Raw genomic sequence first — 27,607 nt, forward strand, 5'->3', positions numbered from 1 at the left:
TCATGCGGTCCTAGGGCAGCCCTCCTCTGGATGTGGTCCTAGGACAGCCCTCCTCTCATTCGGTCCTAGGACAGCCCTCCTCTGGATGCGGCCTTAGGACAGCCCTCCTCTGGATGTGGTCTTAGGGCAGCCCTCCTCTGGATACGGTCCTAGGACAGCCCTCCTCCGGATGCGGTCCTAGGGCAGCCCTCCTCTGGATGCGGTACTAGGGCAGCCCTCCTCTGGATGCGGCCTTAGGACAGCCCTCCTCTCATGCGGTCCTAGGGCAGCCCTCCTCTCATGCGGTCCTAGGGCAGCCCTCCTCTCATGCGGTCCTAGGGCAGCCCTCCTCTCATGCGGTCCTAGGACAGCCCTCCTCTGGATGTGGGATGCAGGAGATGCTTGTTAGCTGCTTGTCTCTCCGCCGGACACCGGCAGCCAAGGATCCGTGAGTTCCACTGAGCTGGAAACTGGTGCTGTTTAAGTCCATCTCAGCTGTGGCTCATGGGCTGGGCTGCTTCCACTCCAGGACCCTTCATCCCAGATGTGTTTCTGCATTCGCTGCATCAGAAGACAGCACGGGGGACCTCAGCAGGCTCTTGGAAAAGCCAGATCTCAGCGGCCCAAGCCCGTCACTTCGGCACGCCGGAGCCCCTCCAGGCCCGTCGGAGGGGCAGGCGTCGTGTGTGGCAGCGTCCGCCACAGCTGTCACCCAGCGGGTAACCCACCTAGTGAGGGACACGGGTGGCTTATGTGCATAGTTTCTGCACCACGTGTGGGTATCTACAGCATCACTTCTCAGGTATAGGCCTGCAAGAGCACAGTGAATGTGTGGCTAAGAGATGAAGGTGTCTGGGCTCTGTGCAGAGACAAGAGACAGAAAAACAAAGTGGGAGAAAGAGATGGGAGAGGTAGAGAAAGGGGATTTAAAGCCCAGCTTTCTGGCCGGCGCCGCGGCTCACTAGGCTAATCCTCTGCCTAGCGGCGCCGGCACACCGGGTTCTAGTCCCGGTCGGGGCGCCGGATTCTGTCCCGGTTGCCCCTCTTCCAGGCCAGCCCTCTGCTGTGGCCAGGGAGTGCAGTGGAGGATGGCCCAGGTGCTTGGGCCCTGCACCCCATGGGAGACCAGGAAAAGCACCTGGCTCCTGGCTCCTGCCATCGGATCAGCGTGGTGCGCCGGCCGCAGCGTGCTGGCCGCGGCGGCCATTGGAGGGTGAACCAATGGCAAAGGAAGACCTTTCTCTCTGTCTCTCTCTCTCACTGTCCACTCTGTCTGTCAAAAAAAAAAAAACAGGTCATCAAAGAAGGAGGTACCTTTCTCTGAAGGGAGGAGAGAACCTCCACTTTGACTATGACCTTGTCTAAACAAGATAAGAGTCGGAGAACTCAGAGGGCTTCCATAGCCTTGGAAACTCATGACTGGAGCATAGGGAGATTACTGATGCCATAGACAGGAGTGTCAATTGGTAAAGTCAACAACAGGAGTCACTGTGCACTTACTCCTCATGTAGGATCTCTGTCCTTAATGTGCTGTACATTGAGATTTAATGCTATAACGAGTACTCAAACAATATATTTCACTTTGTGTTTCTATGGGGGTGCAAACTGTTGAAATCTTTACTTAATGCATACTAAACTGATCCTCTGTAAAAAAAAAAAAGAAATTATCAATTCCCAACTTGACTCTCACTGGGATTAAACATGACAATAGGTCTGATCTGATTTCATCATCATTTTGAAAAAATTATCTATTATTTTAGGCCGGCGCCGCGGCTCACTAGGCAAATCCTCCGCCTAGCGGCGCCGGCACACCGGGTTCTAGTCCCGGTCGGGGCGCCGGATTCTGTCCCGGTTGCCCCTCTTCCAGGCCAGCCCTCTGCTGTGGCCAGGGAGTGCAGTGGAGGATGGCCCAGGTGCTTGGGCCCTGCACCCCATGGGAGACCAGGAAAAGCACCTGGCTCCTGGCTCCTGCCATCGGATCAGCGCGGTGCGCCGGCCGCAGCGCGCAGGCCGCGGCGGCCATTGGAGGGTGAACCAACGGCAAAGGAAGACCTTTCTCTCTGTCTCTCTCTCTCACTGTCCACTCTGCCTGTCAAAAAATAAAAAATAAAAAAAAAAATAAAAAAAAAAATTATCTATTATTTTTCACTTTATGTTTCTGTGTGGGAGCAAACTGTTGAAATCCTTACTTAATGTATACTAAGCTGATCTTCTGTATATTAAGATAATCGAAAATGAATCTTGATGTGAATGGAAGGGGAGAGGGAGTGGGAAAGGGGAGGGTTGTGGGTGGGAGGGACGGTATGGGGGGGAAGCCATTGTAATCCATAAGTCGTACTTTGGAAATTTATATGCATTAAATAAAAGTTTAAAAAAAAAAAAAAAGCCCAGCTTTCCAATTTACGGGCGCCTTGGGTCCTGCTGGCCGATGTCTCCTAGACCTCGGTCCCTGCCCAGCAAGGTCTTGTTTTCACAGCTGACCCATCCTCACTCGTTTCCACCTGGTAAAGAGGCAGGCGGGATGAGCTGGGTGTTGAGTTTCCAGTCCCAAGTTTGCCTGAGGTGAGTGAGCCACTTCTCACCTCTCTGACCTTGGACAAGAACACAGCCCAGGAAATGTCCGACTTTTACATCCCACCCGGGCCCCGGCCGCAAGACTTCTCACTGGGAAAAGCCCATTCCGGGAAGTGGGCTTTTAGATAGAAGATTCCACTCCAGGAAGCTTTGCCTGGAACCCCTCCACCTCCAACTTTTCTAAATTCTCTTATTTTATTTGACAGGCAGTGAGAGAGAGAGACAGAGAAAGGTCTTCCATCTGTTGGTTCACTCCCCAAATGGCTGCTACAGCCGGCGCTGTGCCAATCAGGAGCCAGGTGCTTCTTCTGGTCTCCCATGCGGGTGCAGGGCCCAAGCACTTGGGCCATCCTCCACTGCCTTCCCGGGCCACAGCAGAGAGCTGGACTGGAAGAGGAGCAACCAGGACTAGAACCAGTGCCCATATGGGATGCTGGCACCACAGGCGGAGGATTAACCAAGTGAGCCATGGTGCCAGCCCAGCACATGACCTTCAAGTCAGCACACACCTGCTTTTCTTGGTTTTACCTCCAGAATAGATTTTAAGTTCCTTGAGAGCAAGCAAAAGCATTAATTTTAACTTCCTACGGAGGCTGGGTGTTGACATTTAGCAAAGGCGCAAACCTGGCCGGAGTGCGTTTATAAACGACAAAGTGAAGGACCCCTCTGCTAAAACCGGCACGTGGCCCCCATTGGCCAGATTTCCCCAGGCGCGTGCAGTCCCGCCTTGCCCAAACCCCGAGGCAGCACCCACGCACACCCTGCAGTCAGACTTGCAAACGTGGCCTTAGCAGGCTCTACCGTAAGTGTATTTACAGAATGGGGACCTCATTCTGTAGGTATGTTTATTTTAAAACATTGGAAGCCTCTCCGTTTCTGGCCAGTCATTCCCACACATTTTCATATTTCTACCACACTAGTATACATCTGTAACTCACAAACACTGCTGTGTGTCTTTTAGGTTTTAACTGCTTTCAGTAGTCTACCGGTTCTCCTGTCTCCCTGTTGTCTCATTGCAATATGTATTTGTAATCTATCTCATGTTTGTAAGGTACTCTAGGTCACTTATTCTATAACTGTAGCACATCCATTTCCCTGGTGATGAGCATTTAAATCACTCCAGGTTCCAAAAACATACTGCAAGGAAAGTTCCTGCTCATATCAACTTAGACACGCACACGCACACACGCACACGCACACGCACACACACGAGTGTCTGTGGCGTGTGCCCATAAGTGGAATTGCTGGAGATGGGAATCGTAAGCTGCAAGAGTGCAGATAGCTCTCTGAAGTGGCTGTGATCATGGAACGAATGTGAGAATCCCCCTTCCCGGGACCCTGGCTGGGCTAAAGCGGGTGGGGACTCCACCTCGTCCCCAGTGTGCTTACGGGGACAGCGTCGCAGGGCCCAGCCGGCTGGAAGCTCTGCTCTGCCTGCTTTGCATCGGCTTGGGCTAGCTACTAACTTTATTTCTTCGGGCAGCTTGATCTATTAGTTAAAGAATTAATTTTATTAATTTAATTTTATTAAAGAAATTACGAATTTCCTTCTCAGGCTGGCATTGTGGCGTAGCGAGTTAAACTGCCACCTGCGACACCCACATCCCGTGTGAGCACTGGTGTGAATCTCAGCTGCTCCGCTTCTAATCCAGCTCCCTGCCACTGTGCCTGGGAAGGCAGTGAAGGATGGGCTGAGTGCTGGCCCCTGCTACCCGCTTGGGAGACCCAGATGAGTTCCTGGCTTCTGGCTTCTGCCTGGGCCAGCTGTGGCTGTTGTGGCCATTTGGGGAGTGAGCCAACAGGTGGAAAACATCTCTCTCTCTCTCTCTGCCTCTCTAATAAATAAATGAATCTTAAAAAAAAAAAAAAAAAAAAAAAAAAGAGGCCGGCGCCGCGGCTCACTAGGCTAATCCTCCACCTTGCGGCGCCGGCACACCGGGTTCTAGTCCTGGTCGGGGTGCCGGATTCTGTCCCGGTTGCCCCTCTTCCAGGCCAGCTCTCTGCTGTGGCCCGGGAAGGCAGTGGAGGATGGCCCAAGTCCTTGGGCCCTGCACCCCATGGGAGACCAGGAGAAGTACCTGGCTCCTGCCATCAGATCAGCGCGGTGCGCCGGCCACAGCGCACCAGCCGCGGCAGCCATTGGAGGGTGAACCAAAGGCAAAGGAAGACCTTTCTCTCTCTCTCTCTCTCTCTCTCACTGTCCACTCTGCCTGTCAAAAAAATAAATTAAAAAAAAAAAAAAGAAAAGAAAGCTACCTATAGAAAGACAGAAGAAGTGTTCAGCTTGAAGGAGACTATAGAGTGTGACACCGAGATGCAATGTAGACCTTGGATTGGGTCCTTGAAGATGGAAGGCCTGAGTTTTAGTCAGCTTAACTAAAAAAAGAAAAAAACCCAAGCATATACTTACACACATAGGCATACTCTTAAATTCCAGAACTTCAAGAATGTAAAGGAATAATCTGGAAATCTGTTAGCTATAAAGAAAAAATTATTAAGAAAAATATTCGCCTGTCATTGCATTTCTCATTTAAAAGCCAAAGCTGCTGAGAAGGAGACAAAACCCACAGTCTTGCAGGAGAGAAAGCAAACAGTCCTGCTGCTGCGGTTTGAACGTTTGTGCCCTGAACTCAGAGGCTGGGTCCCCAAAGTCTGGTGTTAAAGGTGCTAAGAGTGGAAACTTAATCCAGTGACCGGGTTCAGGAGGTGGGGCCTAGTGGGGGCTCCCTGAAGTAGGCAGGCATACAGGCTAAAATTGATTAGATTCGCCACGCCCCTGTGTGACCCAGGCGCTGGGGGCTGCACCCAGCAAGGTCAACTGTAGCAGATGAGTTGCTGCTATGAAGGCTTGAGATCAGGCCCAGGTCCTCTCTGCTTCCTGGCTGGCCAAGTGGCCCTTCCACCACGGCCACTGCCACCCTCAGTAGACACCAAGCCGCTGGGGCTGCCCGGCCGAGCCTCGAGCTTCCAAAACTGTGAGCCAAAGAAGTCTGTCCTAGCGTAACGCTGGTTTCCTGGGCGCTCTGCGGCAGTGACAGGAAGCTGGAGGCTTGTCCTCCCTGTGCTCCTCTTAGGGTGCGAGAAAGGCCAGAAGGCAGCGACCCCTGTGTCAGAACTGGGGTGGGGAAGGCTGTCAAGCTAGGGGCCTCTGACTCAGACCCGCAAGTCCCCAGGTGCTCACTCAAGATAAACGCGGTGGGGATCAGCAGGGGTGGGTGTCTGGTTTAGCGGTCAGGAAGTCACGGGGGACGCTGGCATCCCACATCCGAGTCCCTGAGTTTGAGTCCCAGGTCTCTTCTGATTCTAGCTTCCTGCTAGTGTGCACCTGGAAAGCAGCTGGTGATGGCTCAAGGAGCTGGCTCCCTGGCTTCCACGTGGAAGACCTGGATTGAGTTCCTAGCTCCCGGCCTCAGTCTGGCCCAGGTGTTGCTAACTTTTGGAGAATGAAACGGCAGATGGAAGATCTCTCTCTCTCTTTTCCTCTCTCTCTCTCTCTGTAACTCTGCCTTTCAAATAAGAAAAATCAAAAAGAAAGAAAAGAAAATGCAGTGATTTAGGGACTTTCCTTTGTAAAACAGGAGGAAATCATCTCAGGTATGCATTTGCTTAGTTAAAAGCCAGGGAGAGGGGCCGGCGCCGAGGCTCACTTGGTTAATCCTTCACCTGCGGCGCTGGCATCCCATATGGGTGCCAGGTTCTAGTCCCGGTTGCTCCTCTTCCAGTCCAGCTCTCTGCTGTGGCCCAGGAGTGCAGTGGAGGATGGCCCAAGTGCTTGGGCCCTGCACCCGAATGGGAGACCAGGAGGAAGCACCTGGCTCCTGGTTTTGGATCAGCACAGCGCCGGCTGTGGCGGCCATTTGGGGGGTGAACCAGCAGAAGGAAGACCTTTCTCTGTCTCTCTCTCACTGTCTATAACTCTACCTGTCCAAAAAAAAAAAAAGTCAGGGAGAGGGTTAACCTTCCTAGGGCGGGGGTGGGTCTGGAAGGCTTGGGAGGAGAGGGGAGGCCACCAGGCATTGCAGGGCAGGGACGGGGTGGGGGCACAAACCCAGTTGCTCATCTCAAGTGCAGCCCCCAGAGAGTGGGCGCGTGCTTCTCAAACTCCAAACTTGTGAAAACTAGCATATGTTTGTGTAGTTTTCATAGCTGTTTCCGAATTATGGAGCTCTTGCTGAACGGGTGTTTGAGGCAGGTTAGAGAGGCATGCTGTGGTGTTATCCAAGCTTAGCAATGCAGATTCTCTTCAGTGGAAAATTTAAAAGCAGAGAAAACCTAATGTAGGCACTGAAACAAGGCCAAACCAGCAATTCTTCTAAAGCCTGGCAGGCTGCCTGTGGGTGGAAATTAGCCACTCCTTCCCAGCAATACCTCTGCAGAAATGGTGTTCCATGCCGGAAGTAGATGATCTTTACGATTTACAAAATTTTGGAAACAGTACCTTGATGGTTCCTATAAGCCCACTGTCATGAAAACAGTGGTACATGTGGGTAAATAGATGGAAATTAACCACCTATCTTTTTTTTTTTTTTAATTTGACAGGTAGAGTTATAGACAGTGAGAGAGAGACAGATAGAAAAGTCTTCCTTCTGCTGGTTCATGCCCCAAATGGTCACTACGGCTGGCGCTGCGCCGATCCAGAGCCAGGAGCCAGTGCTTCTCCTGGTCTCCCATGCGGGTGCAGGAGCCCAAGCACTTGGGCCATCCTCCACTGCACTCCCGGGCTACAGCAGAGAGGTGGACTGGAAGAGGGGCAACCGGGACAGAATCCTAGACTAGAACCCGGTGTGCCGGCACTGCAGGCGGAGGATTAGCCTAGTGAGCCACGGCGCCGGCCCCACCTATCTTTTTGTACTAATAATATCATGGCTTGGAATTTTTAAATGTATCTATACATTTATTTAAATTTGAGAGGTAGAGAGAAACTCCCCGTCTGCTGGCTGACTCCTCAAATGCCCGCAACAGCTTGGGCTGAAGCCAGGGGCCAAGTGCACGTCCAGGTGTCCCACGTGTGTGGCAGGGACTTGGTTACTTGAGGCATCCCTGCTGCCCCTCAGGGTCTGCCTGAGCAGGAAGCCAGGAGCTCTGACGCAGGAGGGGGCACCTAACCATAAGGCCAAATGCCTGCTCTGGAAACCTTTTATGGAGTAAAACAGAGGGCACGCATTTGACTTTATTTTTTTTTTATTTTATTTTTGACAGGCAGAGTGGACAGTGAGAGAGAGAGACAGAGAGAGAAAGGTCTTCCTTTGCCGTTGGTTCACCCTCCAATGGCCGCCACTGCAGCCGGCGCACCGCGCTGATCCGATGGCAGGAGCCAGGAGCCAGGTGCTTTTCCTGGTCTCCCATGGGGTGCAGGGCCCAAGCACTTGGGCCATCCTCCACTGCACTCCCTGGCCACAGCAGAGAGCTGGCCTGGAAGAGGGGCAACCGGGACAGAATCCGGCGCCCCAACCGGGACTAGAACCCGGTATGCCGGCGCCGCAAGGTGGAGGATTAGCCTATTGAGCCGCGGCGCCGGCCGGCACGCATTTGACTTTAGAAGGAAGTTTCTAGATAAGGATATCCACGTGAGTGATGAAGTCTAATGTATTAGCCTCCTTCATGGACATTGTATTTTTAAATCTTTAGGTCACAGGGATAATGTTCTAACATGCTATTTCTGACATTAATGAAAATAATGCTTTTGCTCCCTCTGACTGGGAAGCCTTCCACCATGCAAACAACCAGAGCCGAGGGCAGTGGGCCCTATCCCCGTCCCCCTGGCTCCCTGCCTGTCCACCAGCCCGTCCCTCGGAGCCCACCGACCACCAAAGGCAGAGGCTGACCCTCCCATCTCTTGAGCACAGTGACCAATGTCCAGCCTTCGGGAAGTCTGTCCTCCTCACCCCGCCCTCCCCTGCAGTTGCACACCGCTCCCCCCAGTGCCGAGTCTCCATAGAGCTGTGCATGATGGTTCCCTGTGGCCATCAGGTGCGTCGACTGTCCACTCCCTCAGGTGGTTTCACCTGGACTCTGCCCCCTCTTTTTTTTTTATTTTTATTTTTTTGACAGGCAGAGTGGACAGTGAGAGAGAGAGACAGAGAGAAAGGTCTTCCTTTGCCGTTGCTTCACCCTCCAATGGCCGCCGCGGCCGGCGCGCTGCGGCCTGTGCACCGCGCTGATCCGATGGCAGAAGCCAGGAGCCAGGTGCTTTTCCTGGTCTCCCATGGGGTGCAGGGCCCAAGCACTTGGGCCATCCTCCACTGCACTCCCTGGCCACAGCAGAGGGCTGGCCTGGAAGAGGGGCAACCGGGACAGAATCCGGCGCCCCGACCGGGACTAGAACCCGGTGTGCCGGCACCGCTAGGCGGAGGATTAGCCTAGTGAGCCGCGGCACCGGCCTCTGCCCCCTCTTCATAGTGCCGACACGAAGCTACACAGGGTGCAAAACGGCAGCCTCACGATAGCTTGAGGAGTATTGGAACGCGACAGAGCCCAGGTGAGTGATTTTTATTTTATTTTTAAAGATTTATTTTTTACTTATTTAAAAGGCAGAGTTACAAAGAGGGAGAGAGGGAGAGAGAAGAAAAGAAATTTTCTATCCTTTGGTTCACTTCCCAAATGGTTGCCACGGCCAGGGCTGTGCCAGGCTAAAGCCAGGAGCCAGGAGCTGCTTCTCATCTGGATGCCAGGGGCCCAAGCACTCGGGCCATCCTCCACTGCTTTCCCAGATGGTTTTAGCAGGGAGCTGAGGGGAAGTGGAGCGGCTGGGTCTGGAATCAGTGCCCACATGGGATGCCAGTGTCGCAGAGTGAGTGATTTTTAAGGTTGAGAGTCCTGTTAGGGCCAGGGACGTCTGGTCAAGAGGATGGCCAGGCTGGCTGGGGAGGGGCAGTGCCAAATCCTGCAGCTGGGACCCCTTCCAGACGCCCCCTCTGCACTCCAGTGATGCGCTGCTTATTGGAGAAGTAACGTTAGCCAGCTGTCTAACTCAGCAGCTCCTGCTCTGGCCTAGGAGATGGTGTTCCGCAGACATCCTATTTCATTTGAGAAGCATTGATTGGATTATCGAAGTTGGAGTGTTCCCAAGTCCTCGCGTTTTGGAGGCCATTGCTGTTTAGGGCCGAGCTGGAGAGGTTTAAGTGTCCAACTCTGTTGCCAGGGTCGTGCCCTGGCCTTGGACAGCTGCTGCACTCCTGCCCGTCATCCCTTGTCACTTCCTCCCTGTCACTCTGCTGTCCTCACAGCCACACGCCCCCGCGTAGGTGCCAGTCTCCCCCTGATTTCCCCAGACACTGAGACTGTACTTGTGAGGTTTTCAAGAGACGGAAATTCGCTGGAGCCGCGGCTCACTAGGCTAATCCTCTGCCTTGCGGCGCTGGCACACCGGGTTCTAGTCCCGGTCGAGGCGCCGGATTCTGTCCCGGTTGCCCCTCTTCCAGGCCAGCTCTCTGCTGTGGCCAGGGAGTGCAGTGGAGGATGGCCCAAGTGCTTGGGCCCTGCACCCCATGGGAGACCAGGAGAAGCACCTGGCTCCTGGCTCCTGCCATCAGATCAGCGCGGTGCGCAGGCCGCAGCGCGCCGGCCGCGGCGGCCATTGGAGGGTGAAGCAACGGCAAAGGAAGACCTTTCTCTCTGTCTCTCTCTCTCACTGTCCACTCTGCCTGTCAAAAAAAAAAAAAAAAAAAAAAAAAAAAGATGGAAATTCAGGGCACATGGGCTGGAACGCAACAAGGGCAATAGCTAACGGGCATTGTGGGCTCACGTAGTGAAAACCCAAGGACACAAGTGGAAGGCTGGCGGTGCTCAGATGTGCTGGGGTGTGAGTGTCACCCTGCGTGTCACTCGGCCCCCGTCCTCAGCAGGCCCAGACCCCGCAGGCCAGGGCTCCCGCGTTTGTTTCTCAGGAAGGCCAGGAAACAGCCCAGGTTCCATCCTCTGTCTGGCTCCAGAGCCCAGCATGTGCCTTCCATACCCACATGACAAAGGCTTGTGGCAGTTGTGGGGCTGTAGTGGGGACTCGGGAACACGCCCCAGGGAGGCACTGCTCCTGAAGGGACGCGGCTGCGTGGCAGTGCCCCGAGCATGTGCCCTGTGTCCCCTCCCGCTCACTCTCCTGAGCGCTACCTCACCGTACCTTTGTTTCTCCTACAAACAAGACATGCGCCCTCCCCCTGCACAGCTGTTCACCGGGCGTTGCGCCAGCTCTCCTGGCTGTAGCCCTTTGGAGCTTTAGCTTTGCGTGATGGAATGGCCGAAAGACAAAGCTGCTCACATCAGGGTGGTCTTGCGCCTGCAGGAGCCATGGCTCCAGCGAGAGGAAGCGTCTCTTGTCTCCCTGTCTCCTGTCTCCCAGTCTCCTGTCTCCCTGTCTCCTGTCTCCCTGTCTCCTGACTCCCTGTCTCCTGACTCCCTGTCTCCTGACTCCCTGTCTCCTGTCTCCCTGTCTCCTGTCTCCCTCTCCCTGTCTCCCTGTCTCCTGTCTCCCTGTCTCCCAGTCTCCTGTCTCCCAGTCTCCTGTCTCCCAGTCTCCTGTCTCCCTGTCTCCTGACTCCCTGTCTCCTGTCTCCCTCTCCCTGTCTCCCTGTCTCCTGTCTCCTGTCTCCCTGTCTCTCTGTCAAGGTGCCTAGAGGCAGGCACTCAGGCCTGGTGTGGTGGCTCCGAGAGTGTCAGGGCTGGCGAGTCCCCTGTTTGTTTCCCTTCTGCTTGCTGGCTGCAGGAAGGAGCAGAGAAGAGATGACGAAGCGGGTGGGTGTTCTATGCTCTGGTTAGGATGCTGCTTGGGGACATCTGCATCGTGTATCCCGGCTCCACTCCCAGCCCCAGCCGCCTGCTAGTGCACACTCTGGGATGCAGCCGCGATCCCCGGCCCACCCCCATGGTAGAGCTGGATGGGAGATCGGCTCATTTCTGCTCCTGTCTCTGTTTCTCTCCATCTCTCTCTCTCTCGAATAAATAAAATAGGTGATTTTTTTTTTTTTCTAAAAGAAGAGGTAGAGAAGGGGCTGTTGCCTTTCCGAGACAAACTTTATTATTAAAGAGTATTTTTTAAAATTTGTTTCACAGGTAGAGTTACAGATAGTGAGAGAGAGAGAGAGACGGAGTGAAAGGTCTTCCTTCCATTGGTTCACTCCCCAAATGGCCGCCATGGCCGGCGCTGTGCTGATCCAAAACCAGGAGCCAGGTGCTTCCTCCTGGTCTCCCATGCAGGTGCAGGAGCCCAAGCACCTGGGCCATTCTCCACTGCCTTCCTGGGCCACAGCAGAGAGCTGGACTGGAAGAGGAGCAACCGGGACTAGAACCTGGTGCCCATATGGGATGCTGGCACCATAGGCAGAGGATTAACCAAGTGAGCCATGGCACCGGCCCCCAGAGACAAACTTAAGCCTACATCCTGCTGCTCCTCCGCACGCGGAGGAGCCGCACCGGACCGGGCGCTTGTTGTTCCCTTTTTTTACAAGTCCTTTCTATAGTAAAGTAAGAATAAGTAAACAGCAAACTCCCAAAGCAAGAATGAGTAGAGAGAAATGAGAAAGAATGAAGTAACGAACTTCCCCACGAACTTCCCCGCGAACTCTCCAACGCACTCTCCAACCAACCCACACCACCATGCCGTCTCTCTCCTCCTATATAGTCCTCTCCACCAATCCCAACTCGGCTGCCCACACGCCGAGCACGCCGCTCTCCTCCAATCAGGAGCAGCTCCTGCAGCTTGTCAAGTTGGTGAGAGGCAGCTGGGTAGAAGCTGTTTACTTCTCTCCCAGCGCCATATTGTGGGAGAGCAGATGCATAGAATAAGTCTTAATTCCAGTAACTCAGTCTAGTCCGAATTGCTCCCCACAGATCCCCCTTTCTTTTTATTTTTTGGCGTTGATACGCGCCTGTGTAAAGTTCAGTGTGATCTTCATGCTATTGACTCTTGTTTGTCGTGCTACTTCAGAGTTTGTTGAAAAATGTCCCGTATTCCAAAGATCCTAGGGATTGGTTATTCATTGTTTTCTTCCTCAAATGGAGTTTTCTTCTTCTAGATCTTATGCTGGCAGGTTTATCAACCGAATTCTTCTCTCAGGGGTCCATATTGGTTGTGCCGCACCCTGTGGAAAAAAACAAACGGCGCCTCGTACTCTTCTGAGTAAGGGGAACGGGCCTTTCCATTGGTTGTCCTGTAAATCCTTCCACATTACCCACTGTATTGATTCCTTATCAGCTGATTGAGTATGCATTTCTGCAGGTGTTTTACCGTTCTTTTTCTTGTTCAAAAAATTAATTGTATAAAGAGCTAGGGCCAAGACGTCCTTGTTGGATGTGGCCATTTCCCCTATTCCCCCTTTTTGTTTAATTATTAAATTTTTTAAATATAAGTGAGCGCGTTCTACCACAGCTTGCCCCTGTGGATTGTATGGAATACCGGTAATATGGGAGATTCCGAATTCTTTCAAAAATGCAGCAAAACGCTTTGATGTATACGCTGGGCCGTTATCCGTTTTGATCACATGAGGAACTCCCCAGGCTGCAAAAGCCTGCAAGCAGTGTTGGATTACTTGTTGTACTCCTTCTTTATTCATGGCTGTGGCCATAATTACCCCTGAGTATGTATCTACAGTGACGTGAACACAGCTTTGTCGCCCAAAAGAGGGGATATGTGTAACGTCCATCTGCCAGATATGTCCTGGTTTAAGGCCACGGGGATTGGCTCCCGCAGGAATCTTTGGAACTATGGTAACAACGCACTTTTCACAGGATCTAATGATATCTTCTGCTTGCTTGCGGGGAATATTAAATTTAAAACTTAAAGTGTGGGTGTTAACATGCCATTTAGAGTGATATTCTTTAGCTTGTTCCAAAGCGGTGCATGCAAGCAAGAATCTTGAATAGTGATCTGCCATCATGTTTCCTCGAGTAAGTGGGCCAGGTAAATTAGAATGAGCTCTTATGTGGCCTATGTAGATAGCATGCTCTCTTTGATTTAATAACCCCTGAATTTCACTTAGATAAGAATAGACTGAGGAGGATTTAAGAATAAGGCACTGTGTAGCGAGCATCTGAACTGCATTCACCACATATGCACTATCAGACAAAATATTCATGGGTGCACTCTCTCTGCGTAATACTGTTGCGATAATAGCTAATTCTGCATGTTGTGGAGAAGGGGATGCTGTTAAAACAAAATATCGTTGATTGTTAAATATAGCTGCTCCTGTTCCGCCTTTAGCTCCATCCGTAAATACGGTAACTGCCCCTTGAATTGGATCCCTTCGCACCTTCTGCACCCGTTTTATTGAAACCTGTGTGCAGAAGTTAACAAATGGATGGCGAGGGTAGTGATTGTCAATCTCTATTTGTAGAATGAGAACTATGTATGCCCATTGCCAGCATTCCCTTGTAAAGGCTTCTACTGCCTCTTGAGCAAAGGGAACTACACATCGCTTTGGAGTCTTCCCCGTCATTTCTGTCGCCTTTTTTATTGCTGTTAATATTAAATCAGCCACCGCAATGCCTTGGGTGTATAGTACACGCGGTGCATGTGAATGTGGGTATACAAACAACAAGGGTCCTCCTTGCCAAATGACTGCGAAGGGATACAGCTGTTCCATAAAAATTAATATTTCTAGGGCTTGTTGTGGATCACATCTTTCCATCTGCATTGCTTTAATTTGTTTTTCAATTTTCTGTAACGCCAAGCGGGCTTCTATTGTCAATCTACGAGGGGAATCAAGCTGGGCATCTCCTTCTAAAATATTGAATAATGGCATCATATCTTCGGTAGTCAATTTACAATAGGGCCTCAACCAATTTAAATTGCCACATAATTTTTGGAAGTCATTAAGGGTCTGTAACCCATCTATTGCAATTTCAAATTCTAATGGGGTTACCTTTTCAGAAGTTACTTTAAGTCCTAAGTACTGTACTACTTCCCCTTTTTGTATCTTCTCTGGCGCTACTTGTAACCCAACTTTTTCCAAATATAATAGCAGCTGCTTATATGCTTCCATTAGGTGACTTTCACTTTCAGCCGTTATTAACAAGTCATCCATGTAGTGTAAAATTTGTACTTTTGGGCACTGTTGTCGAACCGGCTCTACTGCCTGGTCAACATATAGCTGGCATATGGCAGGACTGTTAGTCATTCCTTGGGGAAGCACCTTCCATTCATATCTTTTGTCGGGACCTTGATGATTAATGGAAGGTACGGTGAAAGCAAACCTCTGAGTGTCTTGTTCATGTAGAGGTATGCTAAAAAAGCAGTCCTTCAGATCGAGTACTATTAGTGGCCAATGCTTTGGGATCATAGTAGGAACCGGGAGTCCGGGTTGCAATGCCCCCATGGGTTGCATCTGCTGATTAACAGCCCGTAAATCATGCAACAACCGGTATTTCCCTGATTTTTTCTTTATCACGAATATTGGCGTATTCCATGGGGAGGTTGATGGTTGCAAGTGGCCTGCCTCTAATTGTTGTGATACTATATCATTTACCGCAGCCAGCTTTTCCTGGGTAAGGGGCCACTGTGGTATCCACTTTGGCTTGTTGTCCAGCCATGACAATGGCAGCGGCTGCATCTCAGTGGCCCCCACGAAAAACCCGTGTCCTGTCTTTTAAAATCGCCTTTGGGCTGGGCTAGGTCCCTTCTGCCTTCTCTGGAGCCTAATCCTCTCTCCTGATGTCCCTTTTTATACATAATACGCCGTTCTGTAGAACTCTCCAATTGATCCTCATTTGTTAACGTCAGTCCCAATTGTTCTAAAATGTCTCTTCCCCATAATGTGATGGGGAGTGCACTAACATAAGGTTGCACATTTCCCTTGTTCCCTTCTTGATCCTGCCAATGAAGCACCTGAGCACTCCTTGATGGTGTCATGGCCGCACCTAGGCCTACTAAAGTATTATCTCCTGGCTGGAGGGGCCATGACTTCGGCCAATCATTTTCCGAAATTATACTTACATCCGCACCTGTGTCTAGCAGGCCCTGAATCGACTTTCCTCTAATGGTTAAGGTCCACAGAGGTCGATCTGCTAGAGATAGGGACAAGGCTGCAAATTTCTCCCCTTGGGGTCCATGAACATCCTGCGCTCCAATCATGATCAGTATTTGAGCCACAGGTTCTTCTGGTTTGATTTGAATAATACCCTTTGTAGATTGTATTAGCACTTTTATCTTATCAAAAGGTAATTGAATGACTCCGGTGATGACCATTAGGCCTCTCAAAGCATTTGTTTCTTTTCCTACGATTATTCCAAGTCCGTTATGCTCCGCTGAAATTGTTTCTGCCCTCACCTCTATTGCTTGTGGCCCCATTTGAGGTGTTAGTACCGAATATTCGGTGGCTCGTAACTCTGCGCGGTAAATATTTGGTTTTGGGACCGTGGCACCCACCGATTGTTTTGGCCCCGGGGTGCAGGGGCCCACATTCCGTTTTTTTGCTGTTGACCATATACACCTGATCTTCTTATGGGGCCCTGCTCATTTGGCATCCTCAGGGGATTGCCTGTGCTATACATTTTAGAGTAACATTCACTGACCCAATGATTCCCTCTTCTACAGCGTGGGCAAAGGCCTGGTCTTCTCGAGTTCTCTATGCCCTGCCGATCTCGGGCTGGAAATCTGGCCCTACATTCCCTCATTAGATGCCCTTCTCGACCACATCTAAAACATATTCGTCCCCTCATGTTCTGTCTAAATTGTCGGGTCACTGCTACTGCAGCATGTGATCCAGAAACTACATCATCCATGACATCCCTACAGATTTTCAAAAAGGTAGGGATGTCTTTATGCTGCCATGGTCTAAGAGCTTCCCGACATGTTTTATTGGCCTGTTCATACGCCAATCTTTTGACTAAGGGCATTGCTTCTTCCACGGTTTCGAAAATGTTTCCTGCTGCTTCCATTAATCGGTTCACGAAATCAGCGTAAGGTTCGGTAGGGCCCTGTACTATCTTAGTTAGGCTGTGTCTTACTTCTCCTTTTCTGGGTATCACCTTCCAGGCTCTTCTTGCTATCTCTCTCACCTGTAAGAGGACAGCTGTTGGTAATCGGGCCTGCTCATCGGGACAGGCAAATCGCCCTTCTCCATTTAACATTTCCTCATCCCATGCTTGATTCCCTGTTTGATAGTTCTGCTTTGAATATTCTCGCGCAAATTCTTTATAGGCAGCTAGCCACAAGAGGAAGTCACCCCCGCCTAACACCGCCTTTACTAAGTTTCTCCAATCCTCAGGTATTAGGCCTTGCTGCCCGATGTTATCAAGGATTGCCTGAGTGTAACTTGCATGGGGCCCATACAATTGTACTGATTGCTGCAACTCTTTAAGTAATTTATGGTCAAGAGGCGTCCATCCCCTGTTTCCCTGTGGATCCTGAATTACAGGAAACACCTGGCCTGGTTCCTGGTACTGCTCCCAAGCAGGTTTTCTATAAACAGCTCCCCTTTGCTTGTTTTCGGTTCTTGGCCTTTCTAGCTCCTCCTGCATACCTACTCCCTCCATCACTCCTTCTTCCTCATCCCACTCTTCTTCAATCTCATGTGGAAAAAAGGGGCTTTTCTTTACAGGAGGAAACTTTGGTAGTACCAATGGGCGATACCGGGGTGGTGATTCATCCTTTATGGTTGAATTTGCCAGCCTTGTATGGCCAGGCATCTCTCTCGGGGGCGAGGTTCCCTCCTCAGCTTCCTTCTCCCCCCCATAAGCTTCCTGGCTCTCTAAATCCTTCTTTGATTTTCTTCTCACTTGTTCGTTACAATAGTTGCTCGCCTGGCTGCCCTGCCATAATTCTTCCTGCAATTCACTCCTCTCATTAAGCAACAACTCGATCCCTTCCGTGGGGTTCTGAAGCACCTGATCAACGAGTTGCCACAGCTTCAGCACTTCTATCGATTCCCCAGCCTCGCGCATTTTCCGTCCCACCTGCCTCCACTGCTGTAGAAACCAGGGGGACGTCTCTACGATTGCTCTTACGAATGCATGAATTTTCCTCCCCCCTCGTTTCCCTTGCTTAGAGGAAAAGCTGCGAGGAGGTGGGGAGTAGGAAGAGAGAGAGAGAGAAACCACATTCAGCCCATAATGGATGATCTTTAGGGAGAAACAGAGGATGGTGCCCAGCAGGAGGAAGAGGTAGCCAGTGGGCAAAGAGTAGCCAAAGAACTCCATTGTCTGTACCGTCTGTGACATGTTGGAGCAGTGAGCGTAATGGAAGACCGAGTCTCCCAGACGTTCCCAGTTAATACCTCCTTCCTAGCTTCTAATTTTCTTCCCCCGCGGCTTTTTTCCTAGGTTCTGACTAGCTTTTCACCGGCACTCTTTCCGTCCGGCCTTCCCCTAGGCTCTTTGCTAGTCTCTCTCTCCAGTAATTTCCCACTTCTATCCGAGTCACGGCACCACTTGCTGCTCCTCCGCACGCGGAGGAGCCGCACCGGACCGGGCGCTTGTTGTTCCCTTTTTTTACAAGTCCTTTCTATAGTAAAGTAAGAATAAGTAAACAGCAAACTCCCAAAGCAAGAATGAGTAGAGAGAAATGAGAAAGAATGAAGTAACGAACTTCCCCACGAACTTCCCCGCGAACTCTCCAACCAACCCACACCACCATGCCGTCTCTCTCCTCCTATATAGTCCTCTCCACCAATCCCAACTCGGCTGCCCACACGCCGAGCACGCCGCTCTCCTCCAATCAGGAGCAGCTCCTGCAGCTTGTCAAGTTGGTGAGAGGCAGCTGGGTAGAAGCTGTTTACTTCTCTCCCAGCGCCATATTGTGGGAGAGCAGATGCATAGAATAAGTCTTAATTCCAGTAACTCAGTCTAGTCCGAATTGCTCCCCACACATCCCCTTGGCCATATGGAGTTGTCACCACCTAGTCACCTCAGTGGTGACAGAGACCAGGACACGGGGGCTTTGCAAAGAGCCCTTTAGCTGAGTGAGAGTAAGGGGGAACGGAGCGGGGAGGCAGCTCCCAGGGGGGGGCTCTGTCCACTGTCAGGGCACAGTAACAATGACTGCCCTGATGCTGCCACTAGTCTGGGTGGCGGCGGGTCCTGGGGCCTCAGCGAGCCTGTTTGTGTCAGTGTTTCTGACCCCTCTGAAGAGTAGCTGCTGCTAACTACAAGCAGCAGTCAGGCTAGCGCTCCTGAATAGGGCCAGAGAGAAGACATGGAAAGGTTATGAACAAAGTCTTTGTTTGGCATTTACCATAAATATTTGGCACCTAGCCAGAGAATGTTGGGTGTCGAAGGACAACATGAAGGACCTTTAAAAAAAAACTTATTTGAATGTGCAGTTAGAGATTTTTTTTTTAAGATTTATTCTTATTTGTTTTGAAAGAGAGTTACAGAGAGAGGTAGAGACAGAGAGAGAGGTCTTCCATCTGCTGGTTCACTCCCCAGATGGCCACAATGGCCAGAGCTGTGCCAATCCAAAGCCAGGAGCCAGGAGCTTCTTCCAGGTCTCCCACGTGGGTTCAGGGGCCCAAGGACTTGGGCCATCTTGTACTGCTTTCCCAGGCCATAGCAGAGAGCTGGATCGGAAGTGGAGCAGCTGGGACTAGAATTGGTGCCCACATGGGATGCCAGCGCTTCAGGCCAGGGTTTTAACTCACTGACCAGAGTGCCAGCCCTGAGAAAGAGATTTTTTTCCATCTGCTGGTTTACTTCTCAAATGGCCACAATAGTCAGGGCTGGGCAGGACTGAAGCCTGGAACCTGAAACTCCTTCCAGGTTTCTCACATGGGTGTAGGGACCCAAGCACTTGGCCATCTTTGGGGGCTTTCCCAAGCACAATAGCAGTGAGCTGGACTGGAAGTAGAGCAGCCGGGACTCGAACTGGTGCCCATATGGGATGCTGGCGTTGCTAGGGTGGCCCCAGTGAAGGACAGAGTGGTGACAGAGTGCTCTGTGTCTGGCTGTGATGCTGCGCCTGAGGTGCCACTGTGGGAAACTTACCCATAAATAAGGACTATCTTAAAAATATGTGATATTTTTGTTTTCATTTTATTCGAAAGGCAGAGAGACAGAGAGAGATCCTGCATCAGCCGGTTTACTCCCCAAATGCTGGCAATAGCCAGGGTTGGGCCAGGCCACAGCCAGGAGCCCAGAATCTGTGTCTGCCTCGTGGGTGGCAGGGACCCAGATATGGTAGCCATCACCTGCTGCTTCTAACAGTGAATGTTAGCAGGAAGCTGGATTGGAAGTGGAAGACCAAGGACACAAACCAGGCATCTCATCACGGCATGTGGGACTCCTGGTGTCACCTTAGCCACTGTGCCAAATGCCTGCCCCAAATAAGGACTATTTTAAAACGGAGTGATCCCATCCAGGATGAACCAAGGAGCTAAAACTCCACAACATGAATTTAATCAAACTGAGAATTTTCAAACATGGTCAAAATGTGCACGTCCCTGAGGCCTGGGTGTGGGGAATGGAGAACAGGGGCAGACGTGGAGCAGGGCCCCAAGGTAGGATACCGACACACACACAGAGGCAGAGTCACACCCTCCAGTGGTGCCGTGTCCTGATCCCCAGGCTCTCAGACCCGCTAGGTTAATGGGAAGCAGGGATTAAGGTCGGGAGGTTAGGGGCTGGCGTGTGGGGCAGCTGCATCCGCGTCAGAGTGCCTGGCTGATGTGCCAGTTCCTCTGCTTCCCATCCAGCTTCTTGTTCATGTGCACCTTGGGAGGCATCAGGTGGTGGCTCAAGTACTTGGGTCCCCACCACCCACGTGGGAGACCTGGATGGAGCTTCAGCCTCCTGGCTCTTGCCTGGCCCAGCCCTGGCTGTTGTAGGCGATTGGGAAAAAAAAAAAAAAAAAAAAAAGAAAATCAGCAGATGGAAGATCTGTCTGTCTCTCTCTGGCTCTCAAATAAAAATGAAAACAAATAAAAAATTTTAAAGGAGATTAGTTTAATGTAATTACAAGGGTTTTCCAGCATGGACGAGGCAGCAGAATTTGGACCTTGTGAGAAGGAATCGCCCGCTCAGGGGGTGGAGGAGGGAGAGCAGAGCCCGTGGGGCTGGAAAAGGCAAGGACCCTCCCCGGGGAACCCCTTCATCTCAGCTCAGCAAGATTTGTGCTGGCTTCTAAGCCCTGAGGGTGCAGTACTGTGTCGTAACAGCAGGGACAGGCCAAGGGGACCAGGAACAGATGGGAAAGGCCCACTCTCAGGGGGAGGGCTTTCTTCAGAAGGCTGGGTCACTCAGCCATACGACAACGCCATCTCCATAGCGCCTTGGAAGCGAGTGCCACAAACCTGAGTCAGCAGGATGAGGTCAAGTTTAACAACGAAACCAAGGGACGCAGCCTATGCTGGTGGCAGGTGAGACAGGCTCCCGTGCCCTGGATGGTGCTTTTCTGGGAGTGGTGAGACCCGTGTCGGTGGGGCCTCCGTGTGGAGTTTGGGGATCCAGTGGACAGCGTGGAACGGACCCTGCCTTCCTGTTCGTTGGAGCATGATGGGGTAGAGGAAGCAGGCCACAGAGGAAACAAAGGAATGTGGCTGATAAGCAGGTAGAGACTGGTAGGCACTGGGGCACAGCAGGTTAAGCTGCTGCCTGGAACGCTGGCGTCTCACACGGAGCAACAGTCCCAGCTGTTCCACTTCTGATTCAGATCTCTGCTTAGGTGCCTGAGAAGTACCGAAAAATGGCCCAAGTACTTGGGCTCCTGCCACCCACATGGGAGACCAGGATGGAGTTCCAGGCTCCTGGCTTCGTCCTGGCCCTGTCCTGGCTGTTGTGGCCATCTGGGGAGTGAACCAGCAGATGTAAGATCTTCCCCTACACCCTACCCTTGTCACTCTGCCTTTCAAATAAATGCATCTTTATTTTTTTTTTATTTGACAGATGGAATTAGACAGTGAGAGAGAGAGAGAGAAAGGTCTTCCTTCTGCTGGTTCACCCCCCAAATGGCTGCCACGGCCGGAGCTACGCCGATCTGAAGCCAGGAGCTAGGTGCTTCTCCTGGTCTCCCATGTGGGTGCAGGGCCCAAGCACTTGGGCCATCCTCCACTGCCCTCCCAGGCCACAGCAGAGAGCTGGACTGGAAGAGGAGCAACCGGGACTAGAACCCAGCACCGGTATGGGATGCCGGCGCCACAGGTGGGAGGATTAACCAAGTGAACCACGGCACCAGCCCAGAAATGCATCTTTAAGTAAAGACTAGTATGGATTACACAGAGTGATCGGGGAGGTTCATCTTGAAGGGGAGACCTGTAAGCCTCATAAAGTTGGAAAAGAAGGGAAGCACAAAGAGGGGCGGGCAGCGTTCCAGGGAGTGCTCTGTAGAAAGAGCCTGGGGGGCTGGCGCTGTGGCGTAGCGGGTAAAGCCGCTGTCTGCAGTGCTGGCATCCCAAATGGGTGCCGATTCGAGACCCGGCTGCTCCACTTCCGTTCCAGCTCTCTGCTATGGCCTGAAAAAGCAGTGGAAAATGGCCCAAGTGTTTGGGCCCCTGCACCCACGTGGAAGACCTGGAAGAAGCTCCTGGCTCCTGGCTTCTCATTGGCCCAGCTCTGACCGTTGTGGAGCTCCAAGCCCACCAGCGGATGGAAGACCTCTCTCTCTCTCTCTCTTTCCACCTCTGACTCTGACTCTGTTTGACTCTGCCTTTCAAATAAATAAATAAGGGGCCAGTGCTGTGGCACAGTGGATTAAAGCCCTGGTCTAAAGCACCGGCATCCAATATGGGCACCGGTTTAAGTCCTGCTGCTCCTCTTCCAATCCAGCTCTCTGCTATGACCTGGGAAAGCAGTAGAAGATGGCCCAAGTCCTTGGGCCTCTGCACCCGCATGGGAGACCTGGAAGAAGCTCCTGGCTCCTGGCTTTGGATCGGCGCAGCTCTGGCTGTTTCGGCCAAGTGGGGAGTGAACCAGTGGATGGAAGACCTCTCTCTCTGTCTCTACCTCTCTCTGGAACTCTGTCTTACAAATAAACAAAATAAATCTTTAAAAATAAATAGATCAATCAAAAAGAAGAAAGAGCTTGGAGCACGGGGTGAGTGGCAGGAGACAGGTGGCAGCTTGCAGTGAGAGCAGCAGGACAGGCCGAGGAGGAGGCGGTGTGGCGGGCAGGACTTCGCCCAGGCAGTGGTGTGAAAGGCTTTGTGCGAGTGTTTAAGAGCAGGGTGGCCGGCGCCGCGGCTCACTAGGCTAATCCTCCGCCTTGCGGCGCCGGCACACCGGGTTCTAGTCCCAGTCGGGGCGCCGGATTCTGTCCCGGTTGCCCCTCTTCCAGGCCAGCTCTCTGCTGTGGCCAGGGAGTGCAGTGGAGGATGGCCCAGGTGCTTGGGCCCTGCACCCCATGGGAGACCAGGAAAAGCACCTGGCTCCTGGCTCCTGCCATCGGATCAGCGCGGTGCGCTGGCCGCGGCGGCCATCGGAGGGTGAACCAACGGCAAAGGAAGACCTTTCTCTCTGTCTCTCTCTCCCACTGTCCACTCTGTCTGTCAAAAAAAAAAAAAAAAAAAAAAAGAGCAGGGTGGTGTGATCCACTTTGTGTTCTGGGATGATCACCGGTGCTGCATTCTCAGAGTGTTTGAGAGCGGGAAGCAGCCGAGAGCCAAGGGAGGGCTGGGCGGCTTGAACTGGGAGGCTGTGTTCTAAAGGGAGACGGGCAGGACCTGCCAACGTGCTGGACGCGGCGATGTGTGGGAAAGAGACTGGGAAGTGAGCCAGCAGGTGGAGGGTCTCCCTGTTTCACCTTCTCTTTCTGTAACTGCACATTTCAAATAAATAAATCAATAAATCTTAAAAGAAAGAGTGGGGGGAGGGGAATAATGGTTGGGTTCATGAACAGTCAGAGGCAGGACCGCCCTTGAGCCCACCATGGGGTTTGCGTCCCTGAGGACTCTGGCCCTGGGCTGAGAACCTCTGCGTGGTTCTTCAGGCCTGAGCACGGGCGGTTACAAAGGCCTCGCTGCCTCCGCCAAGTCCACTCAGCACTCAGCCAGAGCCTTGCTGCTGCCGAGGGCGCAGGGTCAAGCACTTAGGCCGCTGGGGCCCTCCTGTTCGTCAGACAGCTGGCAGGGCCCTCGTCCCTGGGCTGCTCTGCTGGGGCCCTGGCAGGGATCTTCATGGTGCTCATTTGCGAGGCAGAGAGCTCTGGCGCTCAGGTGCAGTGTGTGGGTATCTCAGTCTGCTCCTTCACCAGCAGGCCCCACGCAGGCCCCAGGCTGCGCCACTGCAGCTGCTGCACAGGCTGACCCTGCCCCCGCCTCTACACCCAGCCCTTTTCTGTGCCTAGCCCTGCCCCTACCCCCACCTCAGAGTCTACAGAGCTGCTGGAATCTCCCGCTGGGGACCCCCAATAGTGAGCTGACCGCACATTCGTGGGGATCCACCTGATTCTGCCCAGTGTGCTCTTCTGTGGGGAATGGATAGGGGAAGGTGGCCTTCCTCGGGTTTTGGACTCTGTGAAGTCCACAGCAGCCGGAGAGGAAGGGCTTCACCCTTCTGTTCTTGGTTTGTTCTCACAGCCACACTGACAGATGACTGCTGGGCTCTCTCCCAGCCCTGCTGAGCTCTGGCTCTGTTGCTTTACAGCTCTTTCAGCTTTGCCCTACTCCACACGTTAGCTTTGTCCTCAAGACGACAGTGAGATGGCCAGAGAGGTTCCAGACTTTGTAGCTTGACCTGATTGACATCCCCCCAAAAAAGGACACTTGCTCTTAATGTTATAAGCAAGAGCCTTAGGGCCCTGCTGGCTGGACTGTGGGCCAGCAGCCAGCCCTGGAATAGGCACATATCTAGGGAACGTGACCGAGGGGTGCATGTGGTATTGATTCAAGCCATCTAGGTCCCACTGCTGGCACCAGCAGTGTCACATGTCCTGTGTGGTAAGGAGCCGGGCTACCCGCCTATGAATCAGTTGTTAGGAAAGAGGAAGGAGGCCGGCGCTGCAGCTCACTAGGCTAATCCTCCACCTGCGGTGCCGGTACTCCGGGTTCTAGTCTTGGTTGGGGCACCGGTTCTGTCCAGGTTGCCCCTCTTCCAGGCCAGCTCTCTGCTGTGGCCCGGGAAGGCAGTGGAGGATGGCCCAAGTGCTTGGGCCCTGCACCCACATGGGAGACCAGGAGGAAGCACCTGGCTCCTGGTTTTTTTGTTTTGTTTTGTTTTTGACAGGCAGAGTGGACAGTGAGAGAGAGAGAGACAGAGAGAAAGGTCTTCCTTTGCTGTTGGTTTACCCTCTAATGGCTGCCACGTCCGGTGTGCTGCGGCCGGCGCACCGCGCTGATCCAGCAGGAGAGTGAGACAGAGACAAAGGACCATCTACCGGTTAACTCTTCAAATGTTCAAAACTGCTGGGACTGGGCCTGGCCAAAGCCAGGGGTCTGGGGCGCAATACAGGCCAGGTGGGTGGGTGGCAGGGAACCCTGTACTTGAGCCATCACTGGCTGCCTCCCAGGGATCCAAGCACTTGAGCCATCACCTGCTGCTTCCCCAGGATGCACATTATCAGGAAGCTGGAGTTGGAAAAGGAGCCAGGACTTAAGCTCAGGAACTCTGATGTGGGATGTGGGCATCCCAGGTGGCATCTTAACATACCAAACCTCACGCCCATACTGTCATTTAATCACTTCATCTTTGTAAATCAGGTAATCTCTCTAAGCCTCATTAATTTTTATTTGCCTGTTCCAGGTAGGTATGATGATTAAATGAGACAGCATATTTTAAAACTACAACTGCATTTTTTTTTTTCATTTTTAAAGTCAAAGATTGCTGAGGTCTGTGGGCAGTGGGATGGGATCGAAGTCTTGGGTTTTTCAGAACTCATGGCTCAAGAGTTTTTCTACCACACACACATCAAAGTCCTGGAAATCTGTGTGTGAGGAGGTGGGGGCAGGAGTGCACAGGAAGTAGCTTGGAAAATGCCTCACGACAGACATTGATGGAGCCCCAGTGGGGCACACTGGTTTAGCACTGAGAAAGTGAGGACTGTCCACCAAGTGCCAAAAAAGGGTGCTATATCTGTCTCTGATCTGGGAAACTATGAAGGTAGCACCTTCGCCAGGTGCTTTGATCTGAGGCACTTGGGAACACACATTTCTTCTTGATTTTTAAAAAAGATTTATGTTTTATTTATTTGAAAGGCAGAGTTATGGGAGGGGTGGAGAGAGACACAGAGAGATCTTCCATCCACTGGTTCACTCCCCAAATGGCTGCAATGGTCAGGGCTGTGGCATGCCAAAGCCAAGAGCCCTGAGCATCTTCTGGGTCTTCCATGTGGGTATAGGGACCCAAGCACTTGGGTCATCTTCCACAGGGAGCTGGATTGGAAGTGGAGCAGTCAGGCCTTGAACCAGTGTCCATCTGGGATGCTGGCATCACAGGGAGTGGCTTAACCCGCCACGCCACAGTGCTGACCTGAACCTGTGTTATTTCTACACCATTCACCCATGGGGGTAAACACCACTTTGACGTGTGCGGTCATTTAGAGTAGTGTAAAAACCATACTTGAACGCCAAGTGGGACACCTAAGAAAAATAAAAGGTGCCCTCCAGTCAGAGGCAAGACAACCAGATCTGACAGAACACACATCCAGCAAAAGAGAACTACTGAATGGGCTCACACTTGCCGTGCCAATCCACAAACTATACCAGCTGCTCCTCCAGCTTCTAGCACCTGCATTCTGTGTCGGAGGGCTTTTCCTAGCCTCAACGCCCATAGGGCAGGTGGGGACGCGGGCGCCAGGAGCAGGCTCGATGGCTGCTGATGGAGGTTAGTGTGCAACTCCACATCTGTCGCCCGCTGACTGGGATAGCTCTGAGCTACGTTTTACATGGGCCTCCAGAGGGATCAAGACCGGTTACCCACAGCGCTGATTTCCTGGACTGTAAACTCTTTACGGGCTTGTTCCCGTCCTTAACTCCCTGCTGTGCTACCCGTGTTCCTCAGATCACTTCCCTGCTCTCAGGACCTGCCTCCTTAGAGACCTAAACTGGGGTACTGGGCCCCAGGGGAGGGAACAGGCCAGCGGAATACCTGACCACCCGCGCGGTACTTCCACCTGAGCCTGGAAGCCTCTTCTCTTGAGGGAATCTGACCAGCCAGGGAAACCGACCTAGGGGTCGCGGGTTTCCAGCCAGCAGCCCGGCCGGTCCGGCTGCTCCGGGAGACACGTCCCACCCAGGCTGCGCACTCCTGCCCATCAGCGTTCCCTGCATCCTGGGCTTTTAAGGCCTTTTTAGGAGTGAGCACATAGAGACCACCGAGCCTTCCGCTACGACAGATGGAGACCAAGAGCAGCTGCGAGGAATGCCGCGGTCAGGGAGAGGAAACCTTAAACCTGCTGGGATCCTCAGAGTGCTAAGAGAAAAAGCTGTATTTACAGAGAGAGGCGACTCCGCGAGCCAGCGACATCTGACGAGCTCCGGGAACAACTGCACAGGCGGCTGAGAGAAATCTGAGGCATTCTCCAGGAGGCGCAGGGAGACAAAGACGGCAAACCCGGGAGTCAACCGCGCCGAGGCAGCGGCTGCTAGCACAGGCTGACGCGGGTGTGAGGAAAACTGAACCAAGATTCGGTCTCTCGCCGGAGCGAGGGAGACTGCAGGCCGGAAGTGGACTGTGGCAGTGGCCAGCCATTAAAGAAGGCGGAGACCGCAGGGCGGAGTGGGCCGTTCTGGTGGAGAAGCAGCCGGGGGTCCGGCCGAGGAGGCAGACCGGCGGGCGCGGTGTCTCCAGGCCCCCAACAGCCGCAGTGGGCGGTCCCGAGGGCTTTACGGGGCTCAGGGCCCAGTGCCCGGCACACCCTCGTCGGGCGCTTGGAGTGCGGAAAGGCACAGCCCTCGGCCTGGCCCGGGGCCTCTGGTGCCCGGAACCCTGAGGGCACGCTGGTGCCCAACGGGCGGGCAGGGGCTGCCCCGCCCGGCCACCACCAGCAGGCCTCGCGGACCACGCCAAAGGCCCGGATGTTGGCCCCGCGGTCTACGGAGGAGACCAGAGCCCCAGAGCTTCGCGGCAGAGCACAGGCAGCATGGCGCGCCTGCGCCTGCCCACCCTCGGGGCTCGGTCACAGGGGCGGGAAGTCGGTTTGCGGGAGTAGCTTGAAGACGGATTGGAGACGACGGAGCAATAAACAAACGTCTCATTGGCTGAG

The 27,607-nt window shown here is 52.8% G+C and overlaps 1 long non-coding RNA gene across 2 annotated transcripts; it reads right to left on the reverse strand.

Moving 5' to 3' along the window:
- Positions 1-11,542: 11,542 nt before the first annotated feature.
- LOC138850114 (uncharacterized) lies at positions 11,543-27,530 on the reverse strand. Of its 2 annotated transcripts, none has more exons than XR_016235033.1 (2): positions 26,838-27,449; positions 11,543-12,626 (listed from the first exon to the last, which is right to left on the reverse strand). It is a non-coding gene; the product is annotated as an uncharacterized LOC138850114 (long non-coding RNA). The 2 variants fall into 2 exon arrangements; XR_011389633.2 differs by lacking the exon at positions 11,543-12,626 and adding an exon at positions 25,552-25,982 and having other exon boundaries at positions 26,838-27,530.
- Between the last annotated feature and the right edge of the window lie 77 nt (positions 27,531-27,607).

Source organism: Oryctolagus cuniculus, chromosome 6, assembly GCF_051225735.1.
Source record: "Oryctolagus cuniculus isolate XC-2025 breed Fujian yellow rabbit chromosome 6, ASM5122573v1, whole genome shotgun sequence".
Taxonomy (NCBI): domain Eukaryota; kingdom Metazoa; phylum Chordata; class Mammalia; order Lagomorpha; family Leporidae; genus Oryctolagus; species Oryctolagus cuniculus.